The 22706-nt window shown below is 41.5% G+C and overlaps 1 protein-coding gene and 1 long non-coding RNA gene across 4 annotated transcripts in view; one reads left to right on the plus strand and one right to left on the minus strand.

Moving 5' to 3' along the window:
* Nucleotides 1-22706, plus strand: part of IQGAP2 (IQ motif containing GTPase activating protein 2) — a 305467-nt gene that overhangs the window by 61589 nt on the left and 221172 nt on the right. The window lies entirely within an intron of this gene.
* LOC129059431 (uncharacterized) lies at nucleotides 1580-22319 on the minus strand. 2 transcript variants are annotated; one of them, XR_008525311.2, is made up of 7 exons: nucleotides 22134-22319; nucleotides 15386-15500; nucleotides 15059-15138; nucleotides 14082-14222; nucleotides 6126-6179; nucleotides 5223-5644; nucleotides 1580-3439 (listed from the first exon to the last, which is right to left on the minus strand). It is a non-coding gene; the product is annotated as an uncharacterized LOC129059431 (long non-coding RNA). The 2 variants fall into 2 exon arrangements; XR_008525312.1 differs by lacking the exons at nucleotides 1580-3439; nucleotides 5223-5644; nucleotides 6126-6179; nucleotides 22134-22319 and having other exon boundaries at nucleotides 14006-14222; nucleotides 15386-15714.

The following is a 22706-nucleotide window of genomic DNA, read 5'->3' on the forward strand; positions in this document are numbered from 1 at the left end:
TCTGAGCTATGACACCAAAGCACAACCAATAAAAGAAAAACAGATAAATTAGACATTATAAAAACTGAAACCTTTTTTGATTCAAGAGATACCATCAAGAAAGTGAAAAGACAAATCATGTATCTGATAAAGGTTACATGTATTCAGAATATACAAAGGGTTCTTAGTCGGGTGAGGTGGCTCACACCTGTAATCCTAGCACTTTGGGAGGCTAAGGCCAGCAGATCTCTTGAGCCCAGGAGATCGAGACCAGCCTGGGCAACATGGTGAAACCCCATCTCTACAAAAAAATAGAAAAATTAGCTGGATGTGGTGGCACATGCCTGTAGTCCCAGCTACTCTGGAGGCTGAAGTGGGAGAATCGCTTGAGCCTGGGAGGTGGAGGTTACAATGAGCTGAGATCACACTGCACTCTACTCTAGCCTGGGTGACAGAGCAAGACTCTGTCTCAAAAAAATAAAAATAAAAATAAAGCACTTTTAAATTCTACATAAAGAGTTACTAGCCTAATTTTAAAATGGGCAAAAGTTCTGAATAGACATGTCTCCAAAGAAGATAGACAAGTGATCAATAAGCATATGACAAGGTAGTCAACATCATTAGTCATCAGGGAAATACAAACCAAAACCACGATGAGATGTTACTTCATAACCACCAGGGTAGCTATAATCAAAGATGGACGATAACAAATGTTAGTGAGGATGTAGAGAAATCAAAACTCATACATTGCTGAACAGATTGTAAAATGGTGCAGCTACTTTAGAAAATAGTCTGGCAGCTCTTTAAAAAATTAAACATAGAGTTACCATATGACCCAGCAATTATCCTCCCAGGTATATACGTATGAAAATTGAAAATCTATGCCCATACAAAAACTTGTACTCAAATGTTCACAGAATCATAATTTACAATGACAAAAAGCAGAAACAATCCAAATGTCTACCCACTGATAAATGGTGATGTATCCATACAATGACATATTTTTCAGCTATAAAAAAGAATGAAGTACTGATACATACTACAACATGGATGAACCTTAAAAACATGTTGAGTGAAAGAAGCTAGACACAAAAGGCCACATATTATATGAAATGTCCAGAATAGACAAATCCATAGAGACAAAGTAGATTAGTGATTGCCAGGGCTTAGGGGAAGAAGAGAAATGCTGGATAATTGCTGCTGGGTATGGGATTTCTTTTTGGGCTGATAAAAATATTCTAAAATTGATTGTGGTGATGGTTGCACAACTCTGAGTATACTAAGAACCACTGAGTTGTTTACTTTAAAAGGGAGAATTGTATGGTATATAAGTTGTATCTCAATAAAGCTATTTATTAAAGATAATTTCCTTACACTGGCTTGGAGAGGTCCTTAGGAAGCTGTTAAATAAGATCAATTGATATTAGCAGATACATTGCATACAGAAGTTACCCCTAAGATACACGAGATATCTAAATACTGTGTTTGTTTTACAGATATTTACTGAGCATCCTCTATGTGTAAACAAGCCTAGGAGGGTTGTTTTGGGAGATGGAGTTCAGGCAACAAATAATGCTGTGCTCAGAAAAACTCGCCATTTGGTTGAACTTTTTACTCAAGAGTTTAAAGTTATTTTCCTTCATTTATGTTTGCTCTGTTAATCTCTCTGTATATGTGTATCATCTCCATATCCAGCCATCATCCTCCTAAACAGCTCTCATATGTTCACCTCTCTATCCCACCACTGCTAGCCCGCCGAAGGATTCCAGCATCTCTTGTGAGACTACTGTAGTGGCCCTTAACTGGTTTCTTCGTGAGTCTCTGGCCTCCTTCAATCCTTTATCTGTCTTACAGTCAGACAAATCTTTTCAAAACTCTGAGCAAACTCCTTTACTTGGCCTCATAGGCTCTGCATAGTCCAGTTCAACCTCTTTAGTTTTACATTGTGCCGCACTGCTCTGTGCTTCAACCACATTGATCTGTTTTATTCCCTGTTCCCTCCTGCGCAGGACCTTGCCATGTGCTATTCGCTTTTCATATTCCTCTTTATCTAGTCAGACTTATTTCCTCTTCAGATTGCAGCTCACTTTGTCCGGGTATCCTTCTCTGGCTTCCACATCCAGGTCAAACTCACCGATTAGAAGGCCTTTTGACATCACATCTATTGCATGTTCGAATGAATAACGTAATGCCCAGTGTTGGATCAGTATCATTCGCTACTAAGGAGGATTGATTATGCTCTGTTTTCTGTACATTTTGGATGTTGGAGGTAACAAGGAGGCTATGAATCAGACTCATGGTAGACAACTAGACTGACAGCCTAGCGGTAATCTTTGTTTCACTGGGAAATTCTATATTGCAGTTAGATGATGCAAGTCCTTCCCGACAGGTTTGTGACCCAGTAAGTTATGAAGTTGGGAATTCCAGACAACTTAATAAGCCGTGATACCACAGTGAACTAGAAAATATCCAGAAAGGCGTATAGAGTATTGCTCAATGAATGAATGAAGAGAGAAAGAGGAAGCCTGTGTATTAGGAGGACTTAAGGCTGAAATTATTGCTCAAACTTTATAAAATTATGAAGTCTTTACATATAGATGTTAAGACTCAAAAAATGAATTTTTTTTTTTTTTTTTTTTTTTTTTTTTTTGGAGACGTAGTGTCACTCTGTTGCCCAGGCTGGAATGCAGTGCAGTGGTGCGATCTCGGCTCACCGTAACCTCCACCTCCTGGGTTCAAACGATTATTTCTCCTGCCTCAGCCTCCCAAGTAGCTAGGATTACAGAAGTATGCCACCATGCCTGGCTAATTTTTATATTGTTGTAGAGACGGGGTCTCGCCATGTTGACCAGGTTGGTCTCGAACTCTTGGCCTCAAGTGATCCGCCTGCATTGGCCTCCCAAAGTGCTGGGATTACAGGCATGAGCCACCACTCCTGGTCTCGAAAAACTAATATTGATGGCAATGAACAAAATATTAAACAGGCTTATTTTTAGGACCAAAAAGAAGTAATTTGGCTCTTCACCCAAATTACTTCACCCTACAGGCTGAAGGATTGAGATGATGTGAAGAGTGAATCAATTCTGTTAAGAGGCAAAGGATGTCTTGTATGTGTATTAGTTACCTATGACTATATAACAAGTTATTCTAAAACTTAGCAGCTTAAAACAATAAACATTTATCTTGGAATTTTTGAGGGTCAGAAATCTGTCCTTGCCTAACTGGGTCCTCTGGTTTTGGGTCTCTCACAAAGCTGCAGTCATCTCACAGTTCATGTGGGGCACACCCACTTCCAAGCCACCCAGTGACACTGGCAGGCTTCAGTTTCTGACAGGTTTTTGGACTGGAGATCTCAGTTCCTTGCTGCTGTTGGCCAGAGTCTTCCCTCAGTTGTTCACCACTTGGGCCTCTTACACATGGAGACTTACACATGGCAACTGGTTTCCATCAGAGTAGGCAACTGCGAGAAGAAGATGGAAGTTAGTCTTTTTCTAACCTATTCTTAGCAGTGACACCCATCATTTATGCTGTATCCTATTCATTAGAATCAAGTTACTAAGTCAAGGCTATGCTCAAGGGGAGGAGTTTTCCACAAGGGGATGAATTCAGAGGGGTGGGGATGACTGGGAACCACCTTAGAAGCTGCCTTTCACAGGGTGTCTTCATAGGCTTTTGAAATTGACCCCAGAAAGGGAATTTGAGGATAAAATTATTTTTGTTACTATTAGAAACTCAATCAGAAATTGAATCCTTCCTGATCTGAATGCTTACGGTTCTAAGCTTATTGCTGCCTTGATTGTTTTTTGTTGGTTTGTTTTTTTGTTTTTAATTTTAAGGGTCTTGCTGTGTTGCCCAGGCTGGATTCAAACTCCTGGGCTCAAACAATCCTCCAGCTTCAGCCTCCCAAGTAGCTGAGGCTACAGGTGCTTGCTACCATGCCTGGCAACTGCCTTGATTTTTTTGAATTGTGAGCTATTTTAAACTAAGCCTTTTCATTTCTTTGTCATTTAAAATAATACTAAATGGACTTTTTAGGTTTCCTTTTCAAGTAGGCCCTCAAAGCTAACTTTATAGCTTCTTTGCTGTGGGGCTTTTGCTGAAATGAGACTGTACAGACAAGTCTACTATTAATATGGGCTTTGAAATGTCCTCTCTGATGCCAGAAATCCTACTATTTAAATTAAAGGAGTAACTTTTCCAAACGAATTAGTACTGCTGAGTAGATTTTATATTAAGCTGCCTAAAATTTATTCAAATAATGAAAATGAATCTGTTTTAAGAAATTCAGTCTTTTAGTTTTTAGGACAACTATGCAAAAATGTACGATGGAGAATTCTTTTTGGATAAACTCTAGGTTGAGGAACTTAATCTAACTGGAACTATTGTGAAGGTCAGCAAACAGGAGAGGGAATCTTGGCAAGGAATGGAGACGGAGTTTGCAAATTGCAGCTTGAGTAAATAGTTATGAATGGGACTGCTATTGTGTCCCCAAGGAAAGTTCCTGTAATATTATATTCCTTTTTTAAGGAAAGAGAAAATGCACAGAAAACTTTTGCTGTGCTTCCTTTTTCTGTCCTACCTCTGAAAATAAACTAAGCAAAAAAAAAAAGAAAAAGAAAAAAAACCCCTTCCCTTGGTGATAGGCTTGTTTAGAAATATTATCTTCAAAGGTCTCTTTATATGAGCCAAGCCATTGGCTATATTGGTGAGTCTGGGACAGTTATGTATGTGCCCTGGAAAGAAAACAAAACATGGGTGTGATTCCTTTTGTGTCAGTGTTTACAACTCAGATACCAAAAGAACACCTTGTTGATTAAATCAAGTCTCAAGCTCTGGCCTTATCTAGTGGTGAGTTAGAGAATCAGATTTGAAAGGAGAAGTGCTTCAAATGTTTAAGCAAGTGAAAGCCATGAGTTGCTTGACACTCAATATTCATGATTAGTTTAAAAAAAAAAAGAGAGAATCTTCTGACTGGGGAATACTTTAGAGAATCCAATGGATTTCCTCTGCATGCTTGGACCTCACTATCCTTATTCCTAGGACATACCCATGGATAAGCAATGCTAATAAGAACTTGGAATTTCCAGGGAAATATTTTTCTTTGTTGCTCTACACACAAAATAGTAATGAAATTTTTAAGAATTCTTAATTGCATTTTCAAAACATAAATAGTTTTCATGTTTCCACTGTAACTCTCCGTTTCCCCCTTCCCTCGCTTGTTCTCTCCCTGGCTCTGACCTCACCTCTGCTTTCCACCGGAAGCAAGATGAACTGCTTGGTTGTTCCATGCGGCAGCTGGTGGGGCGGAGGGTGCAGTGAGCTGAGAGCAGGGACCCCCTCGCAAGTCTGGCAGCTGGTTGAGGGGAAGCCCTGCTTGGGGCTGCTTTCCAACCAGCTTGCCTCAGGAGCCCTGTGCCAGCAAGGCAGAGATCAGGGCCTGGCACATCCCAATGGCAGGGAGAGAGTAACTTGTGAGGAGCCCAGACTTGTCCAGGGTAGCTTGGCAGAGTTGGAGAGGTGGTCTTAACAGGGTGATCTCCGTGGCACAGGAATAGACGTGATCTAGCCAGCCCTACCTGCCAACAAGTAGTACTTGTAGTTGGGGCCTCAGAGAGGTGTTGGTGCTGAGGGCCAGCTGGCAGTGATCAGGGATTATGCTGTGGAGCTAGAATGGAAGGAACACTTATTAAGGATATAAAGGAAAAAGCTACAGGACTTGGCAGGGGTCTGGATTTGGGCAGCAGAGGAGGTCTGGGGCAGATCAAGGCATTGCTTATCTGACTCAGCAGGACACCTGTGGTGTTCTCTGTCTGCCAAGCCTAGGCTTGGGCATATAGTAGGTGGAAAAAGTTTTTTGTTTTTAGTTTCACATATTGTACTAGCTTTGGATGTATGTTGGACATGTGCCAATAGGGTATGTTCTGACAGATGAAAGTATAACTTTTCAGAGTGCTAGTATTTTAAAATACAAATAATCGGTATTAATCATCTCCAGCCAAAGACAAGTTAAGCAACTGATATTTGATCCCAAAGTTTATATTTGTTTCTCAGGATCTTCAAAGTTGGAAACCTGGGAGAGGTTTGGAATTTTCCATGGTTGTAAATGTACTTTACTCACAAGGATTATCACACGAGTGTCTACTCACCAGGCACGGTGCTTTAAGCATTCAACCCACATGGTCTCGATTCTCACAACCACCCTGTGGGAAGGAGCATTATCCCCATTTGATAGGTGGAAAAACCAAGTCTTGGAAAAACTTAAGTAATTTATTCAGTGTCACAGCCAACAGGCGACAGCAACAGTATTACAACCTAGGTCTTTCTGACTTCAAAGACTGTGCTTAAAAACTATAACATACTGTCCCATTTCTTTATTTCTTTATGTGTTTTGATCATGTCTTCCTTGTAAGTCCAAAACATGGTCTTGGTGTTTAGGTTCTATGTGGGCTAGTTCTAGTTCTAGCTCTTGATCAATAAATTCTCATTTAAGCTTTGGTGGAATTAGCACAATATAGCCATCCATTGGCTATATATGGCTATATATTGTTTTATTTTCCTTTCTCTCTTTTTTTTTTTTTTTCCTGTGAACTGTTTCTATTTTGTTTTAACTGGCACTATTGTAAGTAGTTTGTTCTGGGAATAATTTATCTTGTATTTACCTTCTGTTATTCCTGCCTCTTTCTCCTTCTCTCTTTTGCTCATTTTAGGCTAGCTCTTTCTTGCTCTTTCTTTTTTCAATTAAAATAAAATAGAGATGAGATCTCACTATGTTGCTTAGGCTGGTCTTCAACTCCTGGCCTCAAGCAGTCCTCCCACCTTGGCCTCCCAAAGTGCTGGAATTACAGGCATCAGCTACTGTGCCTTAAAGTATTATTAAGAATTTGTACTTCTCTATGATGTAGACTTTATTCTGTTCCCTTCACCCAAGAAAATTTTGGTGCATCTTTATTCTTGGTTAGGCCTCCATACTACCTTCAATTCATCAATTATCTTTTTGGTTTTGCCACTATTATGACTGGTTTCAAAGAATGCTTGGCTTTTTGTTGAAACATCAAAAGGTATGAATAGCAAACAGCACTGAGATCTCTTCCTTCCTGTATGAACTTCCCCACCGGAAGCTGCCTCATGCTGTGATGCTTAAAAGTCATAAAACGGTATCATTATTCAAGGCATAGAGTGACTCTAGGGAAGCTGGTGGGGGAGAACATTTGTACAAGGTTGTCACAGAATGATTTCTTTGTGTCTTCCATTTTTAGGGTGATCATAGAATGTAGAGCGATCTTCCATTGCCTTCTCAGTCTGAACACCTTTGTTTTTCTTCAACAGAGTCAAATCCCCATTTCATATATGGGGACACTGAGTCTCAGAAATTTATCTCACTTATCCATGGTGGAGTTAGTGGTAGATTTGGGATTAGGATAAAGGTCTTCTGACTGTTCGACAGTGCTCTTTAGTTCCATGAGTCTCTATAAACCATGTTGAGTAGTAAGAGTAGAAAGCTCAAATGAGTCTCTATAAATCATGTTCAGTAGTAAAAGTAGAAAGCTCAAATGAGTCTCTATAAATCATGTTGACTAGCAAAAGTAGAAAGCTCAATAAAGAAAATATATAAACATGAATATTAAACTTATTTGGTAGATTCAGTTCAAGTTTGCTTTTGGTTAAATGCTGTAAATGGTTTGGGGGAATTAGCCATTCATATGTTCTTGTCATTGATCTTTCATTTTTGCTGAGAAACTTGAACCCATTTTGGTGCAAGAACAGGAATTCAGGAATTAACATTTCTAGTCATTTCTGCACTCTCTGTACTCCGTCCTACTTGGCTTAACGTCCCTGGGTTGTTTTTTTGTTTGTTTGTTTGTTTGTTTTTTCCCATCGTGTGATTTGTAATACACAGCTTTTCTTGCCTCTGGTATTTCTCAAGGCAAGAGATGAGGCAGCTATGTCATCTGGGAGATTGACTTAGGGCAGTGATCCCCAAATTCATTTACACCTGCATCAAGGTCACATGGATGCTTGTGTGAGTGCAGGCTTCTGAGGATCACTCCAGACCCTATAAGGCCATCTCTAAGGACAACCTCCGCCTCCCAGGTTCAAGTGATTCTCCTGCCTCAGCCTCCCAAGTAGCTGGGATCACAGGCATGTGCCACCACACCTGGCTAATTTTGTATTTTTAGTAGAGACAGGGTTTCACTATATTGGTCAGGCTGGTCTTGAGCTCCCAACCTCACATGATCCACCCACCTCAGCCTCCCAAAGTGCTGGGATTACAGGCATAAGCCACCACGTCCAGCTGAGGTCTGCCTTTTAACAGAGCACTGGAGTACACTATTATGCACACTGATGTTCGAGATAGCATCTATGGCTGATGCTGTCTCAGCTCTCAGCCTTCCCACCCCAGCTTAGAAAAAAGGAATGGAGGATACCCCTTCCTCTGGGATGAGAGGGGAGAGAGGAAGGATACTAAGAGTCACCATCTGCTGAGGTGAGGAGGGTGGAGGCATGAAAAAGCAGTAGTGCATCAGCCAGGGTTGGATAGAAAGCCTGAGTAGTTTTGAGGATCCAATTAGAGTTATAAATGTTCTTTGCAGAGCCAATAAGCATTTTCATGTGAATTTCTCCAACAAGATAAAAGAATGGGGTAACTATGCCTAGGGATTGACCTGTTGGCTCTGACCAAGTCATAGGTGTTGGGGCTCAGACACTGATGCCCCAAAATACAGCATTTTGACATTCCAAACTGAAGAAGCTTCTAGGTGTCTCTGACATTCCTGCATCCCATGTTCTCTTTCAAAGCCTTTATCTACCAAAGATCCAGACCCACCAGGGGAAAGAATTGTTTTTCCTTCCCCTCCCTGTAGGACCAGGAATGTGGCCACACCTGAACAGACCCTTTCACAGGATGACATACAGGTTAATCTCTGTTCCCCATCCATTTTCCTTGGTAATCTCAACCAAATTCCTTTTCTGCCCCCCTCCCATAACCTGTTTTGCTAGGATGGTAGTTAAGCTTCTGAGTCACTTGAGGGGTGGGTAAACATGTGATTCTTCTTGTGTACATGTTAATAAAACTTGTATGCCTTTTCTCCAATTGATCGGCCTTTTGTGAGTTGATTTTTTCAGAGAACCTTCAGATGGCAAAGGGGAGGATTTCCTTTGGCCTCTGCATGGGAAACAGGGACTCCAGGGTGTTCATGAGAGTATTGCTGAAATTGGGTTCTTGAGGTCCCATCTGCTGAGGAGCCTATGAAGCCAGGATGGGAAAGATGGAGTGGGGTGAAGTCAAGGAACCACCTATAATGAGGATAAAGGGCAGGATCTATAAGAATAAGGAAGTGGAGAAAGTGAGTAAATAGAAAGGCTATAGTCCGAGATTTGGAAGCCTTGATCTTACAGGTGGAGTATTTCCAGGTAGTGATAAAGTGCAAGGTGTGGTGCCTGTGTGTGGTTGGAGTGTAGTGGAGGAGTGTTACCAAGGTCATCCACCTTCTTGAAGCCACCCAGCAGAGGCAGGCCTGGGAGGAAGGCAGCAGTTGTGGCAAGAAAGGAAAAGTCCTGGAGGTCAAGAAATGAGTGGCAAGGTTAGGGGTGAGAGGGAAGAGTGAGGCCCTGAGAAGTGAGGTGATGGACAGGATGTGTCCTGGGAGAAAAGTTTATTTGGAAAAGTGATTACTATCCTCTCTTTGTCCTGGAAGTCAAGGAAATTTGGCAAACAACCACCCCTGGAGTGGGTTTATGAGGGGTGGGATTTTGAAGCAAAAGCCAGCTTTTCATTAGACAAGTAGGTAGAGAAATTGTAAACAAAAAGTGATAATATAGGAGAATTACAATGGGACAGGAGTTCAGAGGCTCACTGGAAGGAGTGAGCAGGCTTGGGGTATGTTTAAGGAGGGCTGGTTAGCAGGATGGAGACAAATGACTTTATATGAGTTCTGGGGAGTCAGGACTTTTACTAGAGTTTACTAGGAAACCAAATCCACTGCAGAAACAGGCATAGATTTATGTAACTGTGGTAGGGGCCCATTAGAGATCTTGTGTTACTGATTTACTAATTGTGTTACTGATTTATTACTAATTCATTAGCTGTGACATACACTTTCAGCAAGTGACTAAAACCTTATGACCCAGAGTAAAACAATTTTATATCATGACCCAGGTAGCCGTGTGATATGTGTAATAAGTGGGCGTGTGTGTCTAACTAAAGATTCACCGAGCAACACTTAACTTCTGCTATATGCAACAGCCTCTGATGTTTACTATTCTGTTCTGTTCTAATTCATTTTCTAAGAAAATGCTGGTCATGAACCACTGTGTTGATTTTATGATCCATTAAAACATTACAGGTCAGGCATGGTGGCTATAATCCCAGCACTTTGGGAGGCTGAGATGGGTAGATTGCTTCAGCCCAGGAGTTTGAGACCAGCCTAGGCAACATGGTGAAATCCTGTCTCTGCACAAAATACAAAAAAAAAAATTAGCCAGGCATGGTGGTGCATGCCCATAGTTTCAGCTACTTGGGAGGCTGAGGCAGGAGGATCACCTGAGCCTGGGAGGTAGAGGCTGCAGTGCGCAGTGATCACACCACTGCACTCCATCCTGTGTGAGAGAGTGATACCCTGTCTCAAATCAAAACAAAATAAAACATTACAGCCTGCATTTGAATAAAGTGCTTTACACTATCTTGAGCATGTTTTGGTAATAGTTATGTTCTGCATAACAATATCCCATAAGATTATAATGGGGCTGAAAAATTCCCAATCAAAGCATTACTCACGTGTTTGTAGTGATGCTGGTATAAACCTACTGTGCTGCCAGTCATATGAAAGTATAGCACATACAAATGTGTACAGTACATAATACTTCGTAATAGTAATAATTATGTTACTGCTTTATGTATATGCTATGTTTTTATGTTATTTTTAGAGTGAACTTTCTCTACTTAAAATAAAAAGCAAATTGTAAAATGGCCCCAGGCAGGCCCTTTTGGAGGCACTGGAGACGAAGGCATTGTTATCATAGGAGATAACAGCTCCATGCAGAACTTTCAGTGGGACAAGATGTGGAGGTGGAAGACGGTGATATTGATGATCCTGACTCATGTGGGATCTTGCTAATGTGTGTGTTTCTGTCTTAGTTTATAGCAAAAAAGTTTAAAAAGTAAAAAAAAAATTAAAAAGTTAAAAATAGAAAAAAGCTTATAGAATAAGGACATAAAGGGAAAAATATTTTTGTACAGCAGTAAAATGTCTTGTGTTAAGCTAATGAGTCAAAAAGTTAAAATTCAAAAGTTTATAAAGTAAAAAAGTTACAGTAAGCTAGGGTTAATTTATTATTGAAGAAAGAACCTTTTTTTTTCTTTTTTTGAGATGGAGTTTCGCTCTTGTCACCCAGGCTGGAGTGCAATGGTGCGGTGGCTCACGCCCATAATCCCAGCACTTTGGGAGGCCAAGGCGGGTGGATCACCTGAGGCCAAGAGTTTGAGACCAGCCTGGCCAACATGGCAAAACCCCTGTCTCTACTAAAAATACAAAAATTAGCCAGGCGTGGTGGTGCATACCTATAATCCCAGCTACTTGGGAGGCTGAGGAAGGAGAATCACTTGAACCCAGGAGGTGGAGGTTGCAGTGAGCCAAGATCGTGCCACTGCACTTCAGCCTAGGAGACAGAGCGAGACTCTGCCTCAAGAAAAAAAATAATTTAGCATACCCTAAGTGTACAATGTTTATAAAGTCTACAGTAGTGTAAGGTAATGTCCTAGGCCTTCACATTCACTATCCTAAAGGACAGTGACACAACTCCTGTCCTCAAGTGATCCGCCCACCTTGGCCTCCCAAAGTGTTGGGATTATAGGCGTGAGCCAGGCGTGATTGTGCGCACCTGTAATCCTAGCTACAGGCCAGGCCCCCTTTTTATGTTTAGATACACAAATACCACCATGCTACAACTGCCTACAGTATTGAGTACAGTCACATGCTGTGTGGGTGTGTAGCCCGGGAGCAATAGGCCATATATCCTACGTGTGTAGAAGGCTGTACCATCTAGGTTTGTTTAAGTGCACTCTGTGATGTTTGCGCAATGACGGAATCACCTAATGACATACTTCTCAGAACAATTTCCCTCATTAAGTGATACATGACTGCACTAGGTGCTGCTTCCTAGGCGTCTCTGGGAGGAAGAACATTAATTTTAATTTTCTGTATCTAGTTCATACTTGGGGTTTATTGTACTATCTGGGAGAAACCAGGAGGTGTTTAGTTAGGCCTTTCCATGCTCACAACTTTCATAGACTCCATTTTCCCTGCAGGATCATGGAAGGGCACCTCCTGAGCCTGGCCCAGGAGCCCATACTCATCCCTTTTACACTGCCCCCGCCTTCCCGCCATGGTTGATCGTTCTCTCCTCAGTTATGCCTGAGGTCCCTGTCCTGCTTCCACTGTGTATGGTATGCTTTATGGTAACTTTCTCCATGTGTTGTCCTCTCTCAGCAGTCAGGGAGCTCCCTGAGGAAGACATTCTCACTCGCTGTACCCCACTGCCTTGCATGGGGCCTGTGCAGAATGGGGCGCTAGGTTGCTTTGCCTGAGTGAGTGTTGTGATCTCAGAAGTTCTGGCTTAGGCTCCTTGTCCTTGTGCTTTTGTCTAGAGAGGCTTTGTGAGGGACGCTGATTCTGTTGGATAGCCTTTGAATGATTTTCATCCTCAGTTGCATGGATCGCTTTGGGGAACACAGACCAGCTGGCTGTGCTTGGCAGCAAGGTGTTGTGTGGTGGAAATGGCTGAATTCCACATATCCTCTGTTACTCACAGACATTTAGGGGAGCACGTGCCATCCCTCTCACAGTTTTGAATACATAGGACTGGGTGCTCCTCACTCTTCCATTTCATTGGGATAGTTTGTCTAGCAGCTGCTTGTGCTGATGACATTATGAAATAGGGATTTTAAAGGACCTCTGTGCAAATGGAGCCTCTCAACCCCTGACGATGTGTTCTGCACAAATAGATTTAAGTAGGCTTTTTATGCATCAGAACTGCCTACAATCTGAAACACCAACAAGACAGGTTCAAGGATGAATTAACAAAGGTTCAGCAAACTTAAATGATATTCAGAAGTCTTGTGGCTAAGTCAAATTATAAAATAAACTCATGTGTGTGTTGTAGAACTGTGTGTGTGTGTGTTGGTTTTGAGAGACTGATGGAAGAAGTAGATGCAGTATTATTTTCTTACTCCTGATGTGTCTCCCAGGCTGGATGATGACAAAGAACAAAGGAGAAGTTGTCAGGCACAGTCAAGGAGAAGGGAGGAGCGATATGGTTTAAGTGTGGAGGAAGAGAATTGAACGGACATTTGTGCCACTTTACGCACCCACAGAGCTGTTTGTGTAGGTGGGGGCTGGGCAGGGAGTGTCGCCAGAGACTTTGACTTCTCTGCCTCAGAACTTCACTCAGTGGGGTGTCTGTGTGCCTCAGATTAATGTCAGCCTGCTCAGGGAGAAGCAAATATGTGTCCTCTGAGGGATAAGGCACATATTTCACATACCCTCTGTTCCGGATGGAGCTGAGCTCAAGGGACTGGGTGGAGAGGAGGTCCTCTTCTCTCAAACATGGCCCTTCTTTCTCGCAGTCATACTTTTGCTAATCCTGTCTCTCTGGAATGTTTTCTCATTCCTTTCTCCCTCACTTATCATTTTACTCCTTTTAAAGTCTACCTGGTCTTCAAAGATGAACCCAGAGCTTATCTTTTCTCTGTAGATTTCTTGGTCACCCAAATAGTGGTAATTTTTCCTCTGAACACCCCTAGCGCTTACTGTCCCATATCATTTCTGTGTCATGTATAACAGAATAGCAGATGGAGGAACCTCAGTGTTCTTGTGTCTCATATACATAGGCAACTTCCATATTATTGTTCTGTATGTTATCTTGTCTCCCCAAATACAGCCCCAATGTGTCAATTCTTACCATGTCTGCTACAGTTCCTAGGGGAAAGAAGTGAGTTGTCATGTAAATGAAAGAATGGTGTACCTTGACTGAGGATGTCAGAGAATTTATTGTGCATCCCTGGGCACACAGCTATCTTAGTCTCTTGTGCGCCTATAACAAAGTACCTGAGACTGGGTAACTTATAAAGAACAGAAATTTGTTTCTTGCAGTTCTGGAGACTGAATGTCCAAGATCAAGGTGCTGGTGGGTTTGGTGTCCCATACCGTCTGGTATCTGCTTCCAAGATGGCACCTTGTAGCTGCATCCTGCATTGGTGGAAGTGATGGAAGGAAGGTCAATAAGGCCCTACCTAGTTCCCTCCAGCCCTTTTATAAGGTCACTAATCCCATTCATGAGAGCTCTGCCCTCATGACTTAATCATCTCCTAAAGGATCTACCTCTTAATGCTATCACAATGGTGATGAAGTTTCAACATATGAATTTGGGGGCACACATTCAGGCCATAGCAGCAGCCTTATATGGGAACTGACAATATCGTCTCTACCGGGGCTGTCCTCTATATAGAAATATAAGAGGAGCCACATGTATAATTTTACCTTTTCTACTAGCCACATTAAAAAAGTAGAAAAACAGGTAAAATAATTTTAATGTATTTTATTTAACCTAGTATATCCCAAATGTCATTTTAATACATAATCAATGTACAAAAAAAAATTTTTTTTTTTGAGATGGAGTCTCGCTCTGTCGCTCAGGCTGGAGTGCAGCGGTGCAATCTTGGCTCTCTGAAACCTCTGCCTCCCGGGTTCAAGCAATTCTCCAGCTTCAGTCTCCTGAGTAGCTGGGATTACAGGAGTGTGCCACCACACCCAGCTAATTTTTTGTATTTTTAGTAGAGACAGGGTTTCACCATTTTGGCCAGGCTTGTCTTGAACTCCTGACCTCAAATGATCTGCCTGCCTCAGCCTCCCAAAGTGCTGGGATTATAGGCGTGAGCCACCACGCCCGACCCAATGTACAAAAATATTAATGAGATATGCTACTGTCCTTTATTTTATACTAAGTCTTTACTAACTGGTGTGTATTTTATGCTTACAGGACACTGCAGCTCAGACTAGCTGCACTTCAAGTGTTTAATACTTACATGGGGCTAGAAGCTGCCATGTTGGAGAGAATAGGCCCTGCATTCTTGATCCTTTAGTCTAACAGGAGCCTCTTAGGGATCTTTTGATTATTCCAGGAAGAAACAAGAAAGGTTACAGTGTTGTGTTTCATGTATTAGGAGGCAAATTAAAGCTTTAAGAGAATAGAAACAGAGAATTTACCAATGAGGTTCACTTAACTTTTTTCTCCCTTAGTTTTCTTCCCATATTCACATTTACAACAGAAAGGAGAAACTCACCAAGTACTTATGTGAATACAAGTAGCATGGGATGCATTCTTTTTGTTCTGTCCTGTGCACCTGCCTTACCTTTATCCAGGGTGAGTGGATGCTAGCGTGGCATCTTTGCAGGAAGAGCTTGTAGAGAAGAAATGGTGATACCAGCCACCGTAGCCTCTGCTTCTGATAGCCTCTTGCTTTGTTCCTGAAGTTAAATAACCAAAATGTATGCTCATAAAGTGGTGATGAAAAATTACTTCTTGGTCAACAGGTGTCTCTGATGGCAGCAAATCCATGTTGCATTTGTCTTTTTCTCTTAATAAAGGACTTGATGGACTGTGACAAGATTGGCCACCTACTTTAGAGTCATTGGAATTAAATTAAGACATGCCCATACTACCTAATTTCATAAGGGTGGTGCTGAAGGGAGAAGAGGATAGTACATACAGAAGGAAGAGGGTGGCCCAATATCGACATGTTAATACCCAGGACTAAAAACAAAGTCTCTACTGTTATAAAGGCCAGGAAGGATGTTCTCTTTCTACTCAGGCAAACATTGTCCAATTTTTATCCACAGGAAAATCAAGGCTCAGTTATTCATTGTGTACAGCTGCAGAAACAATAGAAACAATAGAAAATATAGCCCCTTGGTTATCAGAGCAGCATTATCCAAATAAAATTATCAGGCTCAATGTAGCCTTGACTGAAATGTGTGGAGGTAACATGCTGATTTTGTTCTTCTCAAACAATGTATGAACCATAGTCAATTTATTTTTCCTAGTCCTGGTTCTGTTAGTGCCTGAGTGGCCTTGAGCAAAGCACTGTCTCTGTGGCTGAAGTTCTGAATTTATGAAATGGGTCCAGGAACACTTTTCACACCTACATCCCAGCATTATGATGTGAAAAGCAGCCTAAAAATTAAGCGCTACGTTGCTATAAATTGTAAAGTGTGGAAACATGGAACAAAATACCTCCTAAGCTCCATTGTTTATTATGAAAAACATTTTCAGTAGTAGGAACAGCTGTGAATCAGGCAGCCCAACTTAATTAGAGTCAAAGAATGTGCACCTTCAGCTGCTTTTTATTGATAGTGTTTGCACATTTACTTCCTGAATAGCATAAATAGAGGTGGAGTAGGTTTATGCAGGGAAGAATAAGTACATTGGAACAACCTAGAAGTGGAATCTTCCTTCTGTAAACAATATTCTCAATACCAGATACAGGCCCCTCTGTTGTAGCACCGGGAGAGTAGGAGACCTCTTTTTAAACCTAGAAATGTATGCATGTGGTTAATTATACCTTTACAAGGTGAAGAAAGCATCCATCAAGGAAATATTTGGAGCAATATTGGCCCAGCAAATTGAGCTTTTAAATATAATTCGTATTGGAACAACTGGCATCTCCTTCAGGGAGAAAAATAAGGTGGTCAAAATGTTGATTCTCTAACCTACCATCTTGGATAGGGCTGGATGTTAAGTCACTGGCTCTTACAGGTAATGTGGGCAGCACATAGACTGGGTGTTTTCGAGTCAAGCACATAAAAGGCTTCAGGTTTTCTCCTGGCCACCCAGAGCACTGCGGTACGACAGCACCTCTCCTGAAATAAAGCTCATTTAGGCTCACCTCAGCTCCCCCATGGGTTGGGGTATGTGTGTGTCTGCTCTTGCTAAGTGCCAGATTTATAATTTTGTTCTCTTATGCTAGTCCTGCAGCCTCTTCTTTCCATCCCCACCCCATGCCAGCCAAGCAGAATTGGGGGGATGGGGAGAAGACTCTAAACAGACATCTCCTTAGCCTCTCAGAGGCCCCTGGGAAGAGCCGCAGGATAGGCAAGGGTCAAGGGAATAATAGCTTTTCCTTCTTCCTGAGAAGCCTTCTAGAATTCCCCTAAAGAACTAGGGGACACAATGTGGATCGAATAGAGAAGCCTTCCTGACTTCAGGATGTTAGGGATACACGTTGTTTGAGGGCGAAGACTGTCTCATTGTTCATAATTTTTTTTTTCCTGTCCAGCAGGTTCTCGGCAAAGGTGTAGTGGTTAAAATGACTTCCAGCTTGGGCCCCAGACATTTCTTTGGAAGAGTCTTGCTTTAAAACCTAAATTTAAGCTAAGCCCCATAGAAAGAGCAAACGAAACTTCAAAGAACTCAAAATAGAGCATGTAATTTCATGTGTTATGAAGGCTTACAAGGAGGGTAGCTTTAGTCAGGTGTCAACACCTTCTCAGGGTTACAAGGAATAACCTAGTCCAGCTGCCATTGCAGATGTGGGGGTGCAGGTTGTGACAGGTGGCCCCTTAGGTGGGGAGGGCTGTCTTAGTGCTAGCTGGTCTCCACCTGTCTGTTCTGCTTCCCCCTTCAGAGTACTGTGTTCGTTCCTCCTTTATGGGGTATTCCCCCATCATGTTTTTAAGTGTCAGAATGTTGGGCAGAGGGTTCTTTTGTGCATCATCCTATAAAGCAATCACTAAATATATCAGGCTATGAAGCACTTTTCCTTTTTAAAAAAAAGATTTTTTTTCTTTAGAAACGGGGTCTTTATGTAACAAACCTGCACGTTGTGCACATGTACCCTAGAACTTAAAGTATAATTAAAAAAAAAAAGAAGAAAAGAAACGGGGTTTTGCTCTGTCACCAAGGCTGGAGTACAGTGGCTCAATCATTGATCACTGCAGCTTTGACCTCCTGGGCCCAAGCAGTCCTCCCACCTCAGCCTCCAAAAGCACTGGGATTACACGTGGCCTCATTTCTCTCTCTCTCTTTTTTTTTTTTTTTTTTTTTTGTTGTTGTTGTTGTTGAGACGGGGTTTCACTCTGTCACCCAGGCTGGAGTGCAGTGGCATGATCACGACTCATTGCAGACCTGACTTGGGCTCAAGAGATCCTCCTGCCTCAGCCTTGTGAGTAGCTGGGACTGCAGGTGTATGCCACCATGCCTGGCTATGCTTTTAATTTTTTGAAGCAACAGAGTCTTCCTGTGTTGCCCAGTCTGGTCTCCAGCTCCTAAGCAATCCTTCTGACTTGGCCTCCCAAAGTGCTGGGATTACAAATGTGAGCTATGGTGTCCAGCCTTCTTTTTTCAAAATCATTTTCATACCTGCTTTCCCTATAACACCTCGAGGTAGGGTGCGAATGGGCAAAGAGGCAAGAGAGCTGAGCCTATTTCCAGAGCCCAGGCCAGAACCCAGTTGTCTGGATGACCATGCTTCTTGGGTAAGTATCTTTTTGTGGAATATTTGGAGCCCTTTTGACACATAAAGATTTACTAAACAACATATTCACATATGGCAAAATATTATCCATAAATAGCTTCAAAATGTCTTTGCTTTAGTTTTAGGTTCTGATTTGCTGTGGTGTAGTGAGGACAGAATTTTTCTTTTGCTGTGTTTTAATTGCAATAGCGAGTAAACAAACCTTTTTTCCCCCCTTGGCTATACTTTTCCTTGGTTTCCTTGGAGTTTTCCTTGGTTACATTGAAAACCACCCAGTATTTGCATTTGCATGGGTTAGTTCTTAAAGTCCTAAGTGGGTCCTAGTGTTTGGAGGTTTTGTAGAAATCATATCTTTCTGTAGTACAGGCCACACGTGGGGAGTTGAATGTCCATGTAGTCATTGGAGAAGTGGCCAGAGTTGGGTGTCAGAGCTGCTGTTTGGACTTGGACAGATCCTGAGTGTGTCATCCTTGGCCAGGCACTCATTCTGTACAGCCCCCCAGGTGTGGTTCTAGGGAGAGAGCAGGTGTGCACTGCCGGGTCTGTCCTGTTCTCTGTAGCTTCTGGATGGGAGGAAGGGTGACCTTTTCCAATTGTATTTTATATATTTGACATATTTCAAGTACATTTTAACTTTGAGTCTTAATTTTATTTTTATCCACAGCTTTAGTAGGAAGATTGTCAATGACTTCCTCAGCACATACACTTTTTCTGGTTTTAATTTTTGTAAAAACTTGATCCTTGATGTTTAGATTCACCTTTTTCTCCCCTTAAAAATCCAGACAAGGGCCAATTAATGAGAGTTGCTATGGTAACTTTGGTGAAATTCAGGATGTTCCTAATGCAAAGAGCAATATGCTTGAACAGTAGATTTCATTTAAAATGTAGAAGAAGAATTTGCTTTGGTATAAAGGTGTTCAGCTGAACCTTCATGAAGAAAGTTGCCAAGGACTAAAAGTACAAAAGGTTATAGTTTGAAAAGCTTATCATGGGAATTTTTAGCCATCTTTTAAATAAATAAATCTCATTTGGTTGCAGCATGTTTGCCCTATACATAAATATTAGCTTAGATTTTGTTTGGGTCTCCAAAACATGGATTTAAAATTCTGCCCAGTTTTATGTCCCCCCATCAAATGATTTTACCATGTATTAGATTATAACGTTAGTGATGTTTCTGGCTTATATTAATATACTGCTTTATGTTGAAATAAACTCATTTTCATCCTCAACACATAAATTTCATCAATTTCAGACCTTAAGCACAGTTATCAACCTGTTAGATGCTTCTATTTGACTTTGCTTAAATAGCGCTGAAGTCCTGTCAGATGACTAGGGGGAAGTTTTTCCTAAACAAATTAAAGTTATTTTGCCAATTCAGTGATTTTTTTTTTTTTTTTTAAAAAAGGATTTCTTTAATAAAATGAATGTTATCACACCCTTAAAAGTGACAACACCCATGTAAAAGAAGCTGATTGTATATCTAAATATCATAAAAAAGATCACTGAATTTAAACTTCTTCAGAGTTTTGTTTTGTTTTGTTTTGTTTGCCACTGTAGCCACCATTACAAGCTCAGTTATAAGTAATAAGTGAGCTGTTTCTCACTTATTTTCCTTTTTATATCTGTCTTAGGCACATTTTCTTACCTATGAGGTTACTAATCATTTAACCTGAGGACTATCTAGAATATATGATGTTTAATTTTTTAGTCACCTGCATTTATCATAACTGAGCATTTGGTCCTTGCCAAACACTGTTTTAAGCACAATAGTGGTTTTTTTTCATGTAATATACAATAGTGATATTTTTACACACTTTGATTGCTGTGTATGTGTTTATTGGTATTTCTTTCTTTCTTTCTTTTTTTTTTTTTTTTTGAGATGGAGTGTTGCTCTGTCAGAGTGCAGTGGCACGATCTCGGCTCGCTGCAACCTCTGCCTCCCAGGTTCAAGCAGTTTTCCTGCCTCAGCCTCCTGAGTAGCTGGGATTACAGGTGCCCACCACCATGCCCAGCTAATTTTTGGATTTTTAGTCGAGACGGGGTTTCACCATGTTGGCCAGGCTGGTCTCAAACTCCTGACCTTGTGATCTACCCACCTTGGCTTCCCAAAGTGCTGGGATTACACACGTGAGCCACCGCGCCTATTGGTACTTCATATTGTCAGTTTGAATGGGGGGATGTGGATGTGGATCTTACCCTTAAGATCACTGTAAGAAAAAAGTTTATCTTTTTAGTATTATTTATTAATTGAAGTTGGCTTTATTTGTATATTGGTATGCAAATTCAAGTTTGAAGATGTTGCAAAAGTGGATATTGGAGTCTAGCCATTCTAACCCTTCATCATAAGGCAGCTTCCCTCCTCCACTTCACCAACCCTCCAGGCAGATCTGCATGCAGCAGTGCTCAGGCACATGTATGCGCTTTTTTTTATGCAGCGGGGTTAGAGAATGGGGGGCAGGGTCTTTTCCTACGTAGGGTAGGTGTACATTGGCCAGACACTGCATTTGTCTGTTCTCCACTCTGTCCTGGCACAGCTCGCCTCCAGAACACAGAGCCCAAAGCTGTCCTGAAGCAGTGGGTTAGAAAACATGTTTGAATACTCAGACACATGGAATATGTCCAGTCCTTTTCAAAATTCAAAATGGTAGAACCGTATTGGGAAGCCATGACTGGGGACAGGGAATAAGCTTTGTCAGGCCCTAGCCGGAAAGGAGTTTAGGGCTGATTTGTGGGACATGGGAGCCTGTCCTCACATCTGGGGATCACCCCTTGCCATTCATGTGACCTTGAATGATCACTGAGCCTCTCATCCTTGGTTTTCTTGGGGAATAATACCAAGTCATAGGACTGCTGTGAGCACTGGTTGTAATAATGGATATAAAAACTGTTTTAGCAGTGAGGACAGTTTCCTTGGGACGTGGTAACTGATAGCTGTCAGTTCCTAATCCTCATTTAAATTATTATAAATGTGAGGTGAAGGGAAGGAGAAATTCTTGTTAGTGAGAAATTAGCTTACTCTTTGGCATCAAAGTGTGACATTTGTCTGTGGTATCTGTTAATCAAGTTCTATTGATCAAGCTAAGGTCAGATCCTTCTCTTATAGATGAAATATTCTTTTTTTAAAAAATTATTGGTTGTTTTTTTCTTGGTTTTCAGTTTATAATGAATGCCTATCTTTTAAGATTGACCTAGGGGAGCAGTGTAGGATAAAATATCAAGTTCCCTGTGAAAGATTCTGTGCTTCTGAATAACAATAAACTATAAGGTCAACTTTCTAGAATAAAATTCTTCTGATCTAAAAACATATCCATTTGGGGAAAGGTCAGAGAAACTGAGATTCTATAATTCATCTTTTGAGGATTCATCTTGTTTATACAAGTCATTTCTTCGAACAGTTTGATCAGGTTTTGCTTCAGTAAGGGAGGTATGAAGATACAAGGTACATGTTACCTCAAGGAGAGAGGTTGTAGGTTTGCCCTTTCCCTGTAATGGCCAGACTAATCCACCAGCTTATATTAGTAAGATTAGCCATCTGTTAGCTTCTAAAACAGAGGCAAAAGTTTCTGCTTTCAGATTCTCTTGGTGTGTGGGCTTGGGAAGGACAGATAGGAGCTAATAAATATCATACCTTGGCCAAGCACCCGGCTAAGTTGTCCTATCCACTGTTAAGTCCAGCCCCCACAGCAGTCCTATGACATAGGTATTGTTCCTCCCTTCAGGTAGGAGGTTCAGTAATCATTCAGGGTCACACGACTGGAAAAGGGTGACCCCAGATGTGAAGCCAGGCTCCCAGCTCCTTGTTCTTCTACTGTGTTCTAAACTCCTTCCCAGCCTGGGCCTGATATAGCCTTGTCCTCTCTCCCTCTGTGCCTCACAGTGGTAGGGTTCCATGGAATGCGCAGGTGAACAGTTTGACCTATGGATGAGCCGATCTGGAGAGCCTGCCTGGTGGGAGCAGGTTGGTCCCTGCAGTCCAGAGACTGCACAGAGTCCTTCCAGTGAGTGTCTCTGGAGGCTGCATTTCCTGATTAAAACTCTGTAGTTTTGTCTACTAGAGCTGACACCTTTGTTTTCTGTCACTTCTCAGGCCAAGAAGTAACTTTAGGAAAACATCTTTTTCCAGTAAAGATGTCCTTTCATCTCGCCACCCCACCCTCATCCCTGACCTCTTCTACATACAGTCTTTTTTGTTTTTGTTGTT

This window comes from Pongo abelii, chromosome 4 (genome assembly GCF_028885655.2).
Source record: "Pongo abelii isolate AG06213 chromosome 4, NHGRI_mPonAbe1-v2.0_pri, whole genome shotgun sequence".
NCBI lineage: Eukaryota > Metazoa > Chordata > Mammalia > Primates > Hominidae > Pongo > Pongo abelii.